Here is a 15463-nt window from a genome sequence, read left to right as displayed (position 1 = left end):
TAAAGTTCTATAATACCTCACAACACAGTTCATTGCTGTGTTGTGAGTGTTCACCAAGGTTAATCAGTAATAGCCATTATTTCACTCTGGTGGAGGTTTAGTCCATAAGTTATGTCTGACTATTGCAACCCCATGTACTATAGCCCATCAGGCTGCCTCCTCCATCCGTGGGATTTCCCAGGCAAGAATACTGGAGTGGGTTGCCATTTCCTTCTCCAGGGGGTCTTCCTGACCCAGGGATCAAACCTAGGTCTCCTGCATTGCAGGCAGATTCTTTGACTGAGCCACCAAGGACTTCACTCTGTGTAGTCCTATGTAGCTTACTTTTGAAGTCCTGGGTGACCTATGTAAACTTGAAAGGATTTACCTCAAAACCCTCAGCCAGTGGACATGAGTTGAGTAATCCCTCTGCGTGACCATGCATCACTCACTCGGAAAATGTGTGGTTTCATTGCTCCCCTGGAGCAGCCGTGAAAGTGGGTATGTGACATTCCTCTCATGGAGTGAAAGTTCAGGCACATCCGAAAAGGACCAGCTGGTCAGTTCTGCCCTTGCATTTTCTTGGAGTTGCAGCCCTGAGGTTGTTTGCTAACCTGAGAGAGTGGTTTAGGCTTGAACCTTTAAAAGGGCTGCAAAATTGAAAGCTTCCAGGGAAACAACACTTAGTGTTTAGATTTTTGTAATAACAAAAGATTAAGAGTAATTAATTTATCAGGCCTAATTAGATAAGCTGTCTAACATTTAGGGCAATGAAAATAAAAGTGCAAAAGAAGTATGTTTGTTTGTCTTCCAATAATGGTATATCTTGGGACAGGACTTGGGATGGTCTTGCAGGATATGATGGATCAGGACAGACCCATAATGACTGGAAGTAAGAACCTGACCCACCTACCCGCAGGGCTGGGACAAGCCCAGAGAACAGGAATTACAAGTTCAGACTTGATTTTTCTCACCAAGTACTGTGAATTCTACCTCCCAATTTGACCTCACGTCTCTCCCTTCTCTGTCTGCCTCATATCTGAGCTGGGTCAAGAGCTCATTACATGTCACCTGGGTTAATCTCCCTGCCCCCAGATTTAAACCCCTCAAGTTGCCCTCAACTGACCTCTGTTCATCCTCCACCCTGCTATAGGAGTCATCTTTTAAAATTACACGATGTTGCCCCACCCTCTTCCTCCCTTAAAGATTTTCAGCTCCCTATGGGCTGATCCTATAAAGCCCAGAGCCCTTAGCATGTCAAGGAATTGTGGGATCTGACTCCTCTTAACAATCAATCCAGCTGCTTTCCTTCCTACCTCCCTTTCCACTCCCCACCCCCACCAAGTTCCTTCCTAACTGAATCAGAGACCTGGGACACAGCTCTTCAAGGCTGTGGTTATCAGGGTTTTGATGGTCGTAAAAATTACTTGATCCTGTTTAAAATACAAATTCCTGGGCTATATCCTCACATGATTATGATCCAAGGGGCCTCGTCTAGGAATGTGAACTTTCATATGAACTTTGGTAAAGTCAGGTGCAGTTGGGAAGACTTGAAAGTCCAGGCTCAGCTGGGAATGTAGATTGAACACCTACCTGTGGCCCCTGGTGTGGCTGGATTCTGAGAGGGACCATCTGGAGATGGAGCTCTGGAGAGTAAGTGCTGTCAGAGGACCAGGCAGAAGCAAGGAGACCTCCGTATCTAACCTGCCTTTAGAGGCAGGCAGCATCTCCCAACTACCCTTCCAGTGAGTGGCTAAGGCCAGCACCAAGCCTAGAGAAGGGAATGTACACTTCGCCTCTTATAGGCAAGCTCACCTAAATGCATTTCTGGAAAATGCAATTTGCCACAACTATTAGATGGTATTAATAAATGATTGTCATTTTTTTCCTTGTCCTGTTTTCATGGATTTTTTTTGAAGTATTTATTGAATTTGTTACAATATTGTTTCTGTTTTTATGTTTTGGTTTTTTGGCCACAAGGCATGTGGGTTCTCAGCTCCCCAACAAGGGATTGAACCTGCATCCCCTGCCTTGGAAGGTGAAGTCTTAACCACTGACCTCCAGGGAAGTCCCTTGGATTTTTTTTTTTTTTTTTGAGTCCTTGATATATTAGAGAGTCATGCTAAGTATTTATGAGTGAGATGATATATTTGATATTTGCTTTAAAATCCTACAAAAAACTACCTGCCATCATAATTACTCATGTTTACGTAGTTGTTGCTGTTTAGGCACTAAATCATGTCCAACAGTTTCTGCAGCTCCATGGACTATAGACTACCAGACTGCTCTATCCATGGGATTTTTCCAGGTAAGAACAACTGGAGTGGGTTGCCATTTCCTTCTCCAGGGGATCTTCCTGACCCAGGGATTGAACACACATCTTCTGTATCCACAGGCAAATTCTTTACCACTGAGCTACTAGGGAAAGCCTTGTTTACATAGTATCATAACTTAAATGTGTGGTAACTTATAATTTCTGAACATTTACATTTAGAGCATTTTCAACTTTTTGATATTAAGCTTATTGACTGGGATAAATATCTTTGGTTCAATATTTAGTCTCAATTTTATTTCCTTAGTGTAGACTCTAAAGCTACACGTGGTATTATAGTGAAAGAACATGACCTATAAAATGACTCTTGATACATTGCCAGATTTATTTTTAAAGAGTTTTTGTTCACTTATGGTTTTCCTCCTCATCCCCAGAATGTAGGAGTATCAAGTCTTAGGTGATATCTCAGTCTCTCATGCTCGCCTATTATCTTTCCAAATGAACTTCAGAATAATCTAACTAAGTGGAAAGAAAGAGGAAGAGGGAGGGAGAAGAAGGAAAGAAAAAGAAAGCTTGAGAATTCCTATTAGGATTTTCACTGGGTTAAAAAATCCTGTGGTGCTTAAAAATCTCATACATAATGCATGAATACACACCTCCTTAAGAAATCAAATCAGAGCTATATGGAGAGGCAAAGATTCATTTCTGTTTACCTCTCCTCTCTTGGTTGCTTTTCCCTCCAGAGACACAATTTTTAATGCCTATCAAACCAGGCTTAAAAAATCCTTATGATTTTATATTTATATATGCAGACACATATACTTATTGTTAGATTGATTTTTTGTTTCTTGCTTCTATTTTATTCATACTATCTCTATTCCTCTAATAATTATTCTTAAAAACCTAGTACATTTATTTATACATCTTATTCATTCAATGTCTAAAGTTAAACCATAGTTGTGTCCTTGCCAAATAATAAGACAAATGTCATAGCAAGTTCTTACTTCTCCCTTCTCTCCATTTCCTACCATAAGGAAATCATCTGGGGTTTTAATTCCAGATTTCATTATCAGAAACTATTTGATGTATCAGAACTATTTAAACTTAAGCACCCATCTTTCTACATAAGGTTTTATATATATATATATATATTTATTTATTGGCTGCTCTGGGTCTTAGTTGTGGGATCTTGAGTTGTGGCATGTGGGATGTAGTTCTCCGATCAGGGGTCGAACATGGGCCCCCTGCATCAGGAGCTCTAAGTCTTAGCCACTGGACCACCAGGGAAGTTTTTTGTGTCCCCTCCTTTTTTTTTCCTTACAAGTTTCATTTGTCTGAAATATATTCTCAAGTCATTCTTTCAGAAAGGAGCTGAGCATGTTATACTTTCATGTTCAAGAAAATCTGTTTTTTCCCTCCATTTGAATGCTGGCTGATGGGGTATACAATTTTAGATTAAAATTCTTTTGTCTGAGAATTTTGAGGATTTGCTCTATTTTTTCCCATCATCCAGTGTTGTTGACAAGAAAGCTATTACCAATCAATTTTTTAATGGTTGTTGCTTAAAACAAATGATTGCCCCTCTCTGTAATCTTTCCAGCTTTATTTTCATGGTGTAAAGCATGAATCTCAAAGTGAGTGCCTCCTTACATCTCTGCCCTTGGCCCACCACGGAAGCCAGGCACTGCTCCTATGTTCTCTAGAAATAATAGAAAACAAGGTAGACTCGGTCTCTGTCTGCATGGAAAATATATTTGAGGGTTGGGGTTATGGAAGACAAGACTGTAAACAAATGTATAAACAAAGTAGTTGATGTGAAAAGAAGGAAAGGAACATGTTGTTATAAATGAGAACAATGGATTGGGTGTATAGCTTCTTAAGATGAAGGAACATTTAGGAACATATAGAATTAAAAAAAAAACAAAACTGTATTTGATGGGTCTCTTTAATTTGAAGACTTGTGATTCACTTCAGCTATGGGAATTCTCATTTTTGTTCAAAAAACTTCCAGTTTTGCTATCATATGCCTTTATTCCATTTAGGACTTTTGCGGGAGGGGGGCAACTTTAAAAGAATATTTATTTATTTGGCTGTGCAGTCTTAGTTACAGCGTGTGAGATCTTTTAATTGTGGCATGAGGGATCTAGTTCTCTGACCAGGGATTGAGCCCAGGCCCCCTGCATTGAAAGTGTGGAGTGTTAGCCACTGGACCACTGGGAAAATGAAAGTGTAAGTCACTCAGTTGTGTCCGACTTTTTTGTGACTTTTTTGCAGTTCATGGAATTCTCCAGGTCAGAATACTGGAGTGGATAGCTGTTCCCTTCTTTAAGGGATCTTCCCAATGCAGGGATGAACCTAGGTCTCCCACAGTGCAGGCAGATTCTTTACCAGCTGAGCTACTAGGGAAGCCTGACCACTGGGAAGTCCCTGTTTAATACAGTTGGCTGTCCTTTTTCTTTGTCTACAATGGCATATCTATTAGGATTTTTCATTACACCCTCTGTCTCATGTTTTCTTTTCGTCTTCAACCTTTTGTTTTGCCATGCTACACTTCGGCCATTTTATTCTTATGTATCTTTTAGTTCACTGATTCTTTACTGCTTTGTTTAATCTGCTGTTAAACGTGTTTTAAGAACAAAAGTTCTTAATTTTGGCCTTTGTATTTTCAGTTCTAGAATTTCTATTTGATCGCTTTTCAAAGCTGTAGTGTCACTTTTATAGTTTACAGATCTTTGCCAACATTTTAAAGCTTATCTTTTATCTCCTTGAACATAGTAAGCATTGTTGTTTCATAATCTATGCCATATCTATTAGAATGTGGAGTATCTCTGGGTCTGTTTCTGTTGTCTGTTATTTCTGTTGGTTCTCACTCATGGTGTTTTGTCTTTTTTGTGTGTCTAGTTATTCTTAATTGTGTCCCAAACATCTTATTCTAAAAACTTGTAGAAATAATTTGAGAACTGAGATGATATTTTCTTTTTACCATAAGACAAGTTTTATTTTTGTATCACATGAATGTATTAGCAGTCTGCTGCTGTTGCTGCTAAGTCGCTTCAGTCGTGTCCGACTCTGTGCGCCCCAGAGATGGAAGCCCACCAGGCTCCCCCATCCCTTGGATTCTCCAGGCAAGAACACTGGAGTGGGTTGCCATTTCCCTCTCCAATGCATGAAAGTGAAAAGTGAAAGTGAAGTCGCTCAGTGTCCAACTCTTAGCGACCCCATGGAGTGCAGCCTACTAGGCTCCTCCGTCCATGGGATTTTCCAGGCAAGAGTACTGGAGTGGGGTGCCATTGCCTTCTCCAGCATCACCTTAATCCAAGTTATGCATTGACTGATATTTTTTAGCCTCTGGATGTTGTAAAACTGAGCTGCAGTCAGTGTGATGGCTGATTTGCTTCCAGTTTACCTTTACACTTCAGGGCCCCACTTTAAAGTAGTGATAGAGCATACATTTTATCAGAGAACTGAGCTGACTTTGTTTTTGTTTTTTTAATATTTTATTTATTAATTATTTATTTGGTTGCACTGGGTCTTAGTTGTGGCATGCGGGATCTAGTTCCCTGACCAGGAATCGAACCCAGATCCCCTGCATTGGGAACTCAGAGTCTTGGCCGCTGGACCACCAGGGAAGTCCCCTGACTTTGTTTTTTGACTTTTTATTCCTTGTCCCTGAGAGGCTGTCAGTAGTGGATGTGTCTTCCCAGCCTTTTCTTTTCCAGATTGGCACATGTCCCCTCCATAAAAGTGATTTGAATGGCAGAATCACTTTCGTGGCTTCATTTCTTTTCCCAGATCTTGGTTCTTAAAGTAGAAGTCTTTCTCTCTCTGGTAAACTGAAAGACAGTTTTCCTTGCTGAAAGGAGAATAAATTCTCCCTATGTAACCTCTCTATGAAATGAGAACTCCTCTTGCATTGTAAACAAAGGCTTCCAAACCAGGTAATTAAGAGAATCACTAGAGGAACTTTTAAAATGGCCCAACTCTGGGATGTGTATATGTCACTGAGTGAAGACTTTCTCAGAATTTGTGACCACAAATGATTTTAAGGTAAATTACAGATCCCTAATGTCCATAGATACTTCTCCCTTAGAAGCCACCTGTGCTTAGATACTGTCTTTTACAGAGCCCTTTTCCTATTAACAGCTACCTGGGTGGACATTGAAACCAATCAGAGTTCTCAGTCCTCCTGGTGTTCATAGTTTTTATCTGTCCATGAAACTGAATCAAGGTGAATCAGAATCCCACCTGGGATTTTTTTTAAGAGCCATCAGAAAAGATTTGTGCCTTCTGGACTGTGATTACTGAGGTGGGGTAGATGTGAGTCTGGCATTGCTAGTGGTCATTTTTCTTTCTCTACAGAAAATCTGTTTAAGAAAAGAAGAAAGGAAGAGAGAGAAATAGACTGCTGACTACATGATGAAACTTCTACATCTTGTGTGGGATACCAGTTGCATCCCTGGACTCTGTAGTTAACAGACAATACATCCCATTTCTTCTGCTTCAGCTAATTTGAGTTGGGTTTGTATCACTGGCAAACAATGAATGCTCTGTCTCTCCATTCCAAGGAGACTGGTGTGAATAGGCAGATTGCCAAGACAAGAACTTGGGTCCAGGGAAAGAAGGCAGGTACTTAGCTATGATACCTGGAACATCTGGGATAGGACCAGAAGCACAAGATTGAACCGGGAGGATATAAAATAAAGTCAGTGCATAGATCCATCATCTCTGCCCTGTACTCATAGAAGACATCACTAATTGATCACAGCATTCTTTCTACTAAGTCAGGACATCATCATAATCCTACTTTTAATACTGAGCATCAGGCAATGACTATTACTGATTTGAATTTAATGCCTGGAGACTGAGATTTATTTGTCCCAGAACTAGGCTTGAACTTGGAGATTAACCTAATTTTAGTTGGGATTTCTTTCTTGTGATACTTTCAGAGTATGCCTGGTCAATTATTATTATTAAAAATACTGTGAATATGTATGATGATAAATTATTGAGCTTTCTTTTTATATATTTTAAATATTCTACTTGAAACTATAAATCTGGGCTTTCCTGATAGCTCAGATGGTAAAGAATCTGCCTGCAATGCAGGAAACCAGGGTTCAGTCTCTGGGTTGGGAAGACCCCCTGGAGAAGGGAATGGCAACCCACTCCAGTATTCCTGCCTGGAAAATACCGTGGTCAGAGGAGTGGGCGGGCTACAGTCTATGAGGTCATAAAGAGTGGGACACAACTGAGTGACTAACACACACAGAACTATAAATCTGGTTCCTGAATCCATGTCTTCCCACTGGTATCTTTGTTTCCGTTAGTTGTTCTAGAGAAATGATATTTTCAGTTGGTTTTGAAAGTTGTCAAGCACTGCTGGTTTTGGAATTGTCTCTGTCCTCTACAGAGAAAGCCCAGGAGATCTTGAAGCTGACACAATGGTACATCACTTGGCAGTTACAGATTTTCTTCCTGCAGTGGCATAATGCTTCCTTTTGCTAACCACCTTAATTTCCTGCCCTTATCAACTTGAAAATCAATGATACGTTTCTATTATGTGGGTTTTCATTGAATCTTTTACGTTTAAATTCAACCATTTCTCCATAACCAAGCAAACACGATGTCCTACTCAACGGATTCAATTGCAATTTCTAACTGTGGTGCTGGAAAAGACTCTTGAGAGTTCCTTGGACAGCAAGGAGATCAAATCAGTCAATCCTAAAGGAAATCAGCCCAGAATATTCATTGGAAGAACTGATGATAAAGCTGAAGTTCCAATACTTTGGCCACCTGATGGGAACAGCCAACTCATTGGAAAAGACCCTGATGCTGGAAAAGGTTGAGAGCAAGAGGAGAAAGGGCAACAGGGGATGAGATGCTTGAATAGCATTACTGATTCAATGGAGTTTGAGCAAACTCCAGGAGATAGTGAAGGACAGGGAAACCTGGTGTGCTTCAGTTCATAGGGTCACAAAGAGTTGGACTCGACAGCCACTGAACAACAACAAGAGCATTTGTCACAGAGTTCCATGGGCTTTAGCAAAAAGTCAATACAGCCAAATATCACTCAAGTCTCTACCTATTTCTAACCCTTCTTAAAATTTATTAAATATTAAGAAGAAATGTCAACTGTGTTATTGTAAGAATAGTAGCTTTTTTGTCTCTGGATTACAACTCATCGATAGATTAAATTTAAGATGACTTAGGACAAAATATAAAAAATCATCCAATACTTTAAAAAAAGTTAGTACATCGAAAGGATCCACATAAAATGTTCACTGACCACGTTGAAAGTGCATTCACTTTGGCTAATTATAGTAGTTACTATAGCTCATTATCATCAACCTCAGCTTTAATAGCTAACATTTATTTAGCATTTACTTGTGCTAGACACTCTACCAAGTGCTTTACTTGAATTATTATATTTAATTCTCACATAAGAAGAATATACTTTTATTCTGTGCTTGAGATATGGAGAGATTGGGGAACTTACCCAGTGTTACAAATGTTAATTAATATACAACTGCATTCAAACCTTGATTTGTATGAGTGTGGAGCCTATGAATAAAATGTGACTATGAAGACTTGCATGGAGAAGGAAATGGCAACCCACTCCAGTGTTCTTGCCTGGAGAATCCCAGGGACAGGGGAGCCTGGTGGGCTGCTGTCTCTGGGGTCGCACAGAGTCGGACACGACTGAAGCAACTTAGCAGCAGCAGCAGCAGACTTGCATATATATTCTTTAGGATCAGACACAAGTAATAGAAAAACTCAAAATGACAGCAGGTTAGTTTATCCATTTCCCTTGTGTTTAAGGGGTCTGGAGAAAGTCCAGACCTGGTAAGGCATTCCATGGTGTTTGGGACTTAAACTTATCTTGTTGCTCTGCCAATGTGTGACTTCTATTCTTGAAATCACCTTATGGATCAAAATGGCTGCTGGAACACCAGTCATCATATCTGCATTCTAGAAAGTAGGAATTCACACATGAATTGTATTTCATGTTTTTGCCTTGAAGTCATAGGGTCACACATAGCTTCAAGGATGTCTACAAAATATAGTCTCCATTCTGGGCAGCCATGTGTCCAGCTAGAAGTCAGGAAGAAGCAAGAATAAATATAGAGAGTAGCTTAAATAACAGTTTTTATAACATCATATTTTCAGCTGCTTTCTCATAATTCATGTGAATACAGTAATTTTATATTTTTGCATTCAATACTTTTCAGATTATTTTTAAAAATCAAGAACTTCATTAAACTTTTGCTTATTATTATACATTCAGACATGTCACAAAACAAATTAAAATTCTGAATCTAACATGACATGAAGCAAAAGCTTGACATTATCATTTGTCTACTACACGGGAGTCAGTGTCGCCTTGAATACTAACATGAGAAGGGGTTCTGTTATTGAGAAATATATATATATATGTATTTAATTTTATATTGAAGTATAGTTGATTTACAATGTGTTAGTTCCTGGTGTACAGCAAAGTAATCCAGTGTTTTATATATATATATATATGAACACATATATATATATTCATATTCTTTTCTATAATGTTTTATTACAGGATATTGAATATAGTTCCCTGTGCTATATAGTAGAACCTTACTGTTTATCTATTTTATATACAATAGTTTGTATCTACTAATCCCAAACTCCTTATTTATTCCTCCTCCACCCTCTTTCCTCTTTGGTAACCATAAGTTCGTTTTCTATGTTTGTGAGTATGTTTCTATTTCACAAATAAGTTCGTTTGTGTTATATTTTCGATTCCACACATAAGTGCTATCATATGGCATTTGCCTTTCTCTCTCTCGTTTCATTTAAAGTGATAATCTCTAGGTCCATCCATGTTGCTGGAATGGCATTATTTCATTCTCTTAGATGGCTGAGTAGTAGTATTCCACTGTGTGTATAGCCTACATCTTCTTTATCCGTTCATCTCTCAGTGGACATTTAGGTTGCTTCCATGTCTTGGCTATTGTAAATAGAGCTGCTAAGAACATTGAAGTGCATGTATCTTTTTGAATTAGAGTTTTGTCTGAATACATGCCTGGGAGTGGGATTGTTGGATCATATTGCAACTCTAATTTTAGTTTTTAAGGAACCTCCATACTATTCTCCATAGAGAACATGCATTCCTACCATAGTGCCAACAGTGTAGGAGGGTTCCCTTTGCTACAATGGAATATTTTAACCAGCATTCTTTCATGCTCTGTCTGTAATTTTTTTTTTTTCCGGCTTAACCATCCACTAGAAGCCATGAGAGAAAAAAATTTCCTAGTTGTTCACTCTTTCCTTTAAACTGTGCCAAAATCTGAGCTGGAAAGTGTATTACTTTAAAAATTCATTCAGTCAATAAAAAATTCCAGGTACTTTGCTGGGTGTCTCACTAGCAGCAGTAATACTAATATAATTCTGTGCTCTTGTTTATTTGTCAAAGGTTTTACACTCCTGCCATCTGCTTTGATCCATGTATATGGGAATATAAATGTCATAATCAGAGAAGTCCTGGAGCAATGATTGAACATTTTTTTCACTTACTTATTAAGCTCTCACTAGTCTCAGAACTGCTTAGACACAGAGAAGAGATCCAGTCAATGATGACTCTTCACACTGCTGAGTTCAGAACTAATTCAGAGACAAAGTAAAGGAGTAGGGCAGACAAGGATGAAACTCATCTTTATGACTGATAAAGTTTATGTTAGGATGTGGCTTAGGTTTGTGACACAGGACCCTCAAGCCCAGTGGGCTTCATACATAGTCTCAGGCAATGCTAGTGACCATTATGGGGCTTGACCTTGTAAAACCTGTGGGATGAAGGAACCAGCCAATAGATTGGACTGAGATTTGCTCTACGTCCTAGAGGAGGGCTGAGGTTATACCAATGGAGTGGAGACATCAAGAGTGAGCACTGTTTCCCTCATCTGTCTCTACCCCCACAGAGATCAACCTAGAACCATTTGGAAGCACCCCATCATCTACGGAGGAACTGTTTCCTGTCTCTCCAGCTTTTCCCTTCACCATCCTCCAGCTCCTCGGATGGAGGCAGAGGTTTCCTAGAGGTTGAGGTCCTCTCTTCATCTCCAGGTACATCAGCTATATATCTGTCTGTTGGTTCACTGTCTCTATTAGCTGGCTGACCAGTCTCCTTCTACCATCTTTCTCCCTGATCTTCTTTCACTGAGAGATGGTCATATGACATTTTCAGTTTGGGATACTGAGGTGCAAGTGTAAGTTCTTGGGGGAGGCTGCCATTCCCAATCTACAGGGCAGAATCTTTCTAAAGGAGAAAGTTTTGTGAGGGTGGGCCCTTCACTGTTCCTTTATTTTCATGCCTGAAATGTGAAGATGAGGTCCAGAGGAATAGTGAGAAAACACTTCATAAAAGGATGAAAAAAGGCCCTGTGTTAAGAACGTGGAGCAGAGCTGGAAAGTGCTTGGATCCCTGATGGCACTGTGAAGTGCCTTTATGAGATCTGGACCAGTTATCTCAAAGATCCCCAAAGGAGACACACTGTGTACTATGGTCTGAATGTTCGTGTCCCCACCAAAGTCATACGTTGAATCTTAACCCCTCAAAGTGAAAGTGAAAGTGAAAGTGTTAGTTGCTCAGTCCTGTCTGACTCTTTGCAACCCTGTGGACTGTAGCCTGCCAGGCTCCTCTGTCCATGGGATTTTCTAGGCAAGAATACTGGAGAGGGTTGCTATTTCCTTCTCCAGGAGATCTTCCTGAATCAGGGATCAAATTCAGGTCTCCAGCACTGCAGGCAGACGCTACCGTGTGAGCCATCAGGGAAGCCCCGTTCCCTGAGGTGCTGGTACTAGGAGATGTGGCCTTTGGGCAGTGATTGGGTCATGAGGGCCGAACCCTCATGAATAGGATTAGTGCCCTTATAAAAGAGGCCCAGAGAGTTCTCTTGCCGCTTCCACCATGTGGACATAGCAAGAGGGACAGTCATCTATCAACTAGGAAGCTTTCTGTCATCAGACACTCTGAATCTTGGACTTTCTGGCCTTCAGAACGATGAGAACTAAATTTCTATTGTTTCAAAGCCACTCAGTCTATGGTATTTTGCTATAGCATCCCACATGAACTAAGACATCTTATATCAGAGCCATAAAAATCCTGAATTTTGCTTATCAGAAGCTATACTGAATTTATAAAATATTGTTTTGGAGACAGGTATTTGACTGGATGTGTTCTGATGTTGACGGCAAATATATGCTTTTGAAGTTAAATATTCATTAACTTTATTCTTTGAAGCATGTATTTATACAAGCTGGTATGTCAAACGGGGATGGGGATGCATAGGTTGGAGACTGAGAACAATGAAGAACAGACCTCTACATCCAGCATCTCAATACCCTTAATGTCCAAGCCAGATGGGAACCTGGGGAGCTTCTAGTCTATAGATCTCAGACTGTTTCACCAGGTCCTTGGACTTCCTGGACGTGCTTCCAGGGCTGTCTTGAGGGGATGATAGGAAGTACAGTAGACAGGCTCTAGCCTTCACCCTGGTTTAACCAGAACATCTCTACGTTTATCTGTGCTCTCCACTGGGATTCCTTGTAAAATTCATACAGGAGGAAAAGGTGGAGAAGGTTTAGGTTGTCAAATTCAGTTTAAAGTGACTTGTTTAGTCAAAATTAAGTTTAAAAACCAACTTATGTTTCCTAACATCCTTATTTTATAAATAAGGAAGCTAACACCCAGCAAAGTTCAAATGATTTGATCAAGTGGCAGACTACAACTGAGTTCCTCAATATCCTCCCTTCCTGTTAACAGTATATTGCTATTCTGAATTAGTGCTCAATTTCTACAGATTGTGCAAAAGAGAATTTCCTCCAAAGGTTCGCCTCTGCAGGAGTGGATTTCCTTGGGACAGCTCCACATACAGGAACCTCACATTAGGAAAGCCTTAGCATTGTAAACCCCAGTCATCAAAAGGAAGGATGCAGCCTGAAAATTCCAGATGTAGATGGACTTCAGATTTGGTCTGATCAGAGCTCTCATCCTGTAATCTTCCATGAGCAAATCCCAGCCTTTGCTCTGGACCATCTATGAACCAATAACTGTAGCAAGCTGTCTTGGTTGCTCAGTTACCTTGCATTGTTGGTGTCTGCCTAATGCTTGTGCCTGTGCTTATTACAGTTTACAAGTATCTCTTTAACTCAATGATCTTACATGATCTAGTGATCAATTTCCTTATTTTGTTCCATTCTTCCTTTTCTGCTAAAGCATTACCTGAGGTGTTTTCTTCTTAGTACCTTATGATGCAGAGTTCCACATTGTGTCCCTTTAGTGCCAGCTTCATTTTTAACATTGTCCAACCTGAAAATTGAGGTCGGCTTGCTCAGCTTTTGCAACTTTCACCATTCAAGTGATCTGGAGAGTGGTCTATTCATCTTCCCTAATTGATGGGGGTGAGTTTATATTCCCTGTGCACCATTTCATGAGTCTCCTCTCTATGGAGATGACTGTGGCGTGTGAGAAACACAGCAAGCATCATGGTGAGCTGAGGTTGCTCAGGGACACTCATATCACCAGATCTCTCTGACTTCAAACACTGTGTTTTCAAACCCCCTTCCCCACTTCCCCAGCCATGAGTAGGGACTTGCGATTGGGGCTGTGGGATATGTCCCAGACTCTCAACTGTCAGGACATCCCTGCACTTTCTCTCTTGTCTGGATTAGCAGCTAATCCGTTAAATCAAAATGACCTGAGTCTTTGTTCCTAAGAATAACGAAAAAGGATAAACCTGGCTTGAGGAAGAGGAACCTTGAAGCATGAGTGAGGGGTGATGAGGGAGGTTGGCTAGGAGAAAGGGATGAGAGTAAGGCTCCACCAGAGAATTTGGGAATGGAAGCCTGGGTTCTTGACAGAGTTCTTGGTTCTGAGGGTATGTAATGGGAGGATAAAAGAGACAGTTGGGGGGTTTGGGGAAACTTTGAGGAATATTTTAGTCAAAACACCACCCAGTTATAATTTCATTTGCAGGAGGTCAAACTTCCCAGGTGGCGCTAGTGGTCAAGAACATGCCTGCCAGTGTAGGAGACATAAGAGGCGAGAGTTCGATCCCTGGGTTGGGAAGATCCCCTGGAGGAGGAAATGGGATCCACCCCAGCCTTCTTGCCTGGAGAATCCCATGGACAGAAGAGACTAGCAGGCTGCAGTCCATGGTGTCACAGAGGAGGACATGACTGAAGCAACTTAGCATGCATGCAAGAGCTAAACAAATACATCAAAAGAAAAAGATGCCATAAAAGCAACCATTTTTTTTTAGCAGTGTCTATGTAACTGTACACTGTATTTGCTGAAATAACCAAAAAAAAAAAAAAAGAAAGAAAAGCATTTTGAATACCCAAGGACAGAGAAATAATAAAATAAAATAAGATTCCAATACTATGAAATATTACATATCCGTTGTAAGAAACACGTGCATACAATGAGTCTTTAGAACTGTGGTGGCCAATAGTGGAGTCATTTACCCACAAGTGGCTATCTACATTTGCATTTAAATGAATTAAAATTAAATAAGATAAGAATTCAGTCCCTCAGTTACATTAGCTCCACTTCAGATGCTCAAGAGCCACATGTGGCTAGTAGCTACTATTCAGGAGCAGGTATTAGGCATTTTCATTATTACAGAAAGTTCTACTGGGTTGCTCACTGTTTACAGTGATGCTCTAGAAAGCTGCAAAAGTGTTTAATGCGACTGTTCACATGGAACAAAAGAAGCATAAGAAGCACATGCACTGATTATGCCAACGTAAAAATTATGCATATGCCTGGATACATCTTAATCAAGACAAGGAAGCATTAAAATTATTTCCACAAGGGAAATAAATACACAAGATGGATTTAAAAGTTGCTTAATGGCAACCCACTCCAGTACTCTTGCCTGGAAAATCCCATGGACGGAGTAGCCTGGAAGGCTGCAGTCCATGAGGTCGCTGAGGGTCGGACACGACTGAGCGACTTCACTTTCACTTTTCACTTTCCTGCATTGGAGAAGCAAATGGCAACCCACTCCAGTGTTCTTGCCTGGAGAATCCCAGGGACGGCGGAGCCTGGTGGGCTGCACAGTCTATGGGGCCGCACAGAGTCGGACACGACTGAAGCGACTTAGCAGTTAGAGTTGAACTACTAATACGTGGAATTATTAAGTACTATATTAATTTGGGAAGCCAACTGTTCCTGCT

At 40.4% G+C, this 15463-nt stretch overlaps 1 long non-coding RNA gene across 1 annotated transcript; it reads left to right on the top strand.

The window, feature by feature from the left end:
* The first annotated feature begins 323 nt into the window (after nt 1-323).
* Nucleotides 324-14297, top strand: LOC120862031. The gene is made up of 4 exons (XR_005720683.1): nt 324-480; nt 6611-6769; nt 11203-11347; nt 14259-14297. It is a non-coding gene; the product is annotated as an uncharacterized LOC120862031 (long non-coding RNA).
* Nucleotides 14298-15463: the final 1166 nt, after the last annotated feature.

Source organism: Oryx dammah, unplaced genomic scaffold (genome assembly GCF_014754425.2).
Source record: "Oryx dammah isolate SB20612 unplaced genomic scaffold, SCBI_Odam_1.1 HiC_scaffold_3, whole genome shotgun sequence".
Taxonomy (NCBI): Eukaryota; Metazoa; Chordata; class Mammalia; order Artiodactyla; family Bovidae; genus Oryx; species Oryx dammah.
Note: the sequence above shows the minus strand (reverse complement) of the source record. Positions and strands in the feature narration are given on the sequence as shown.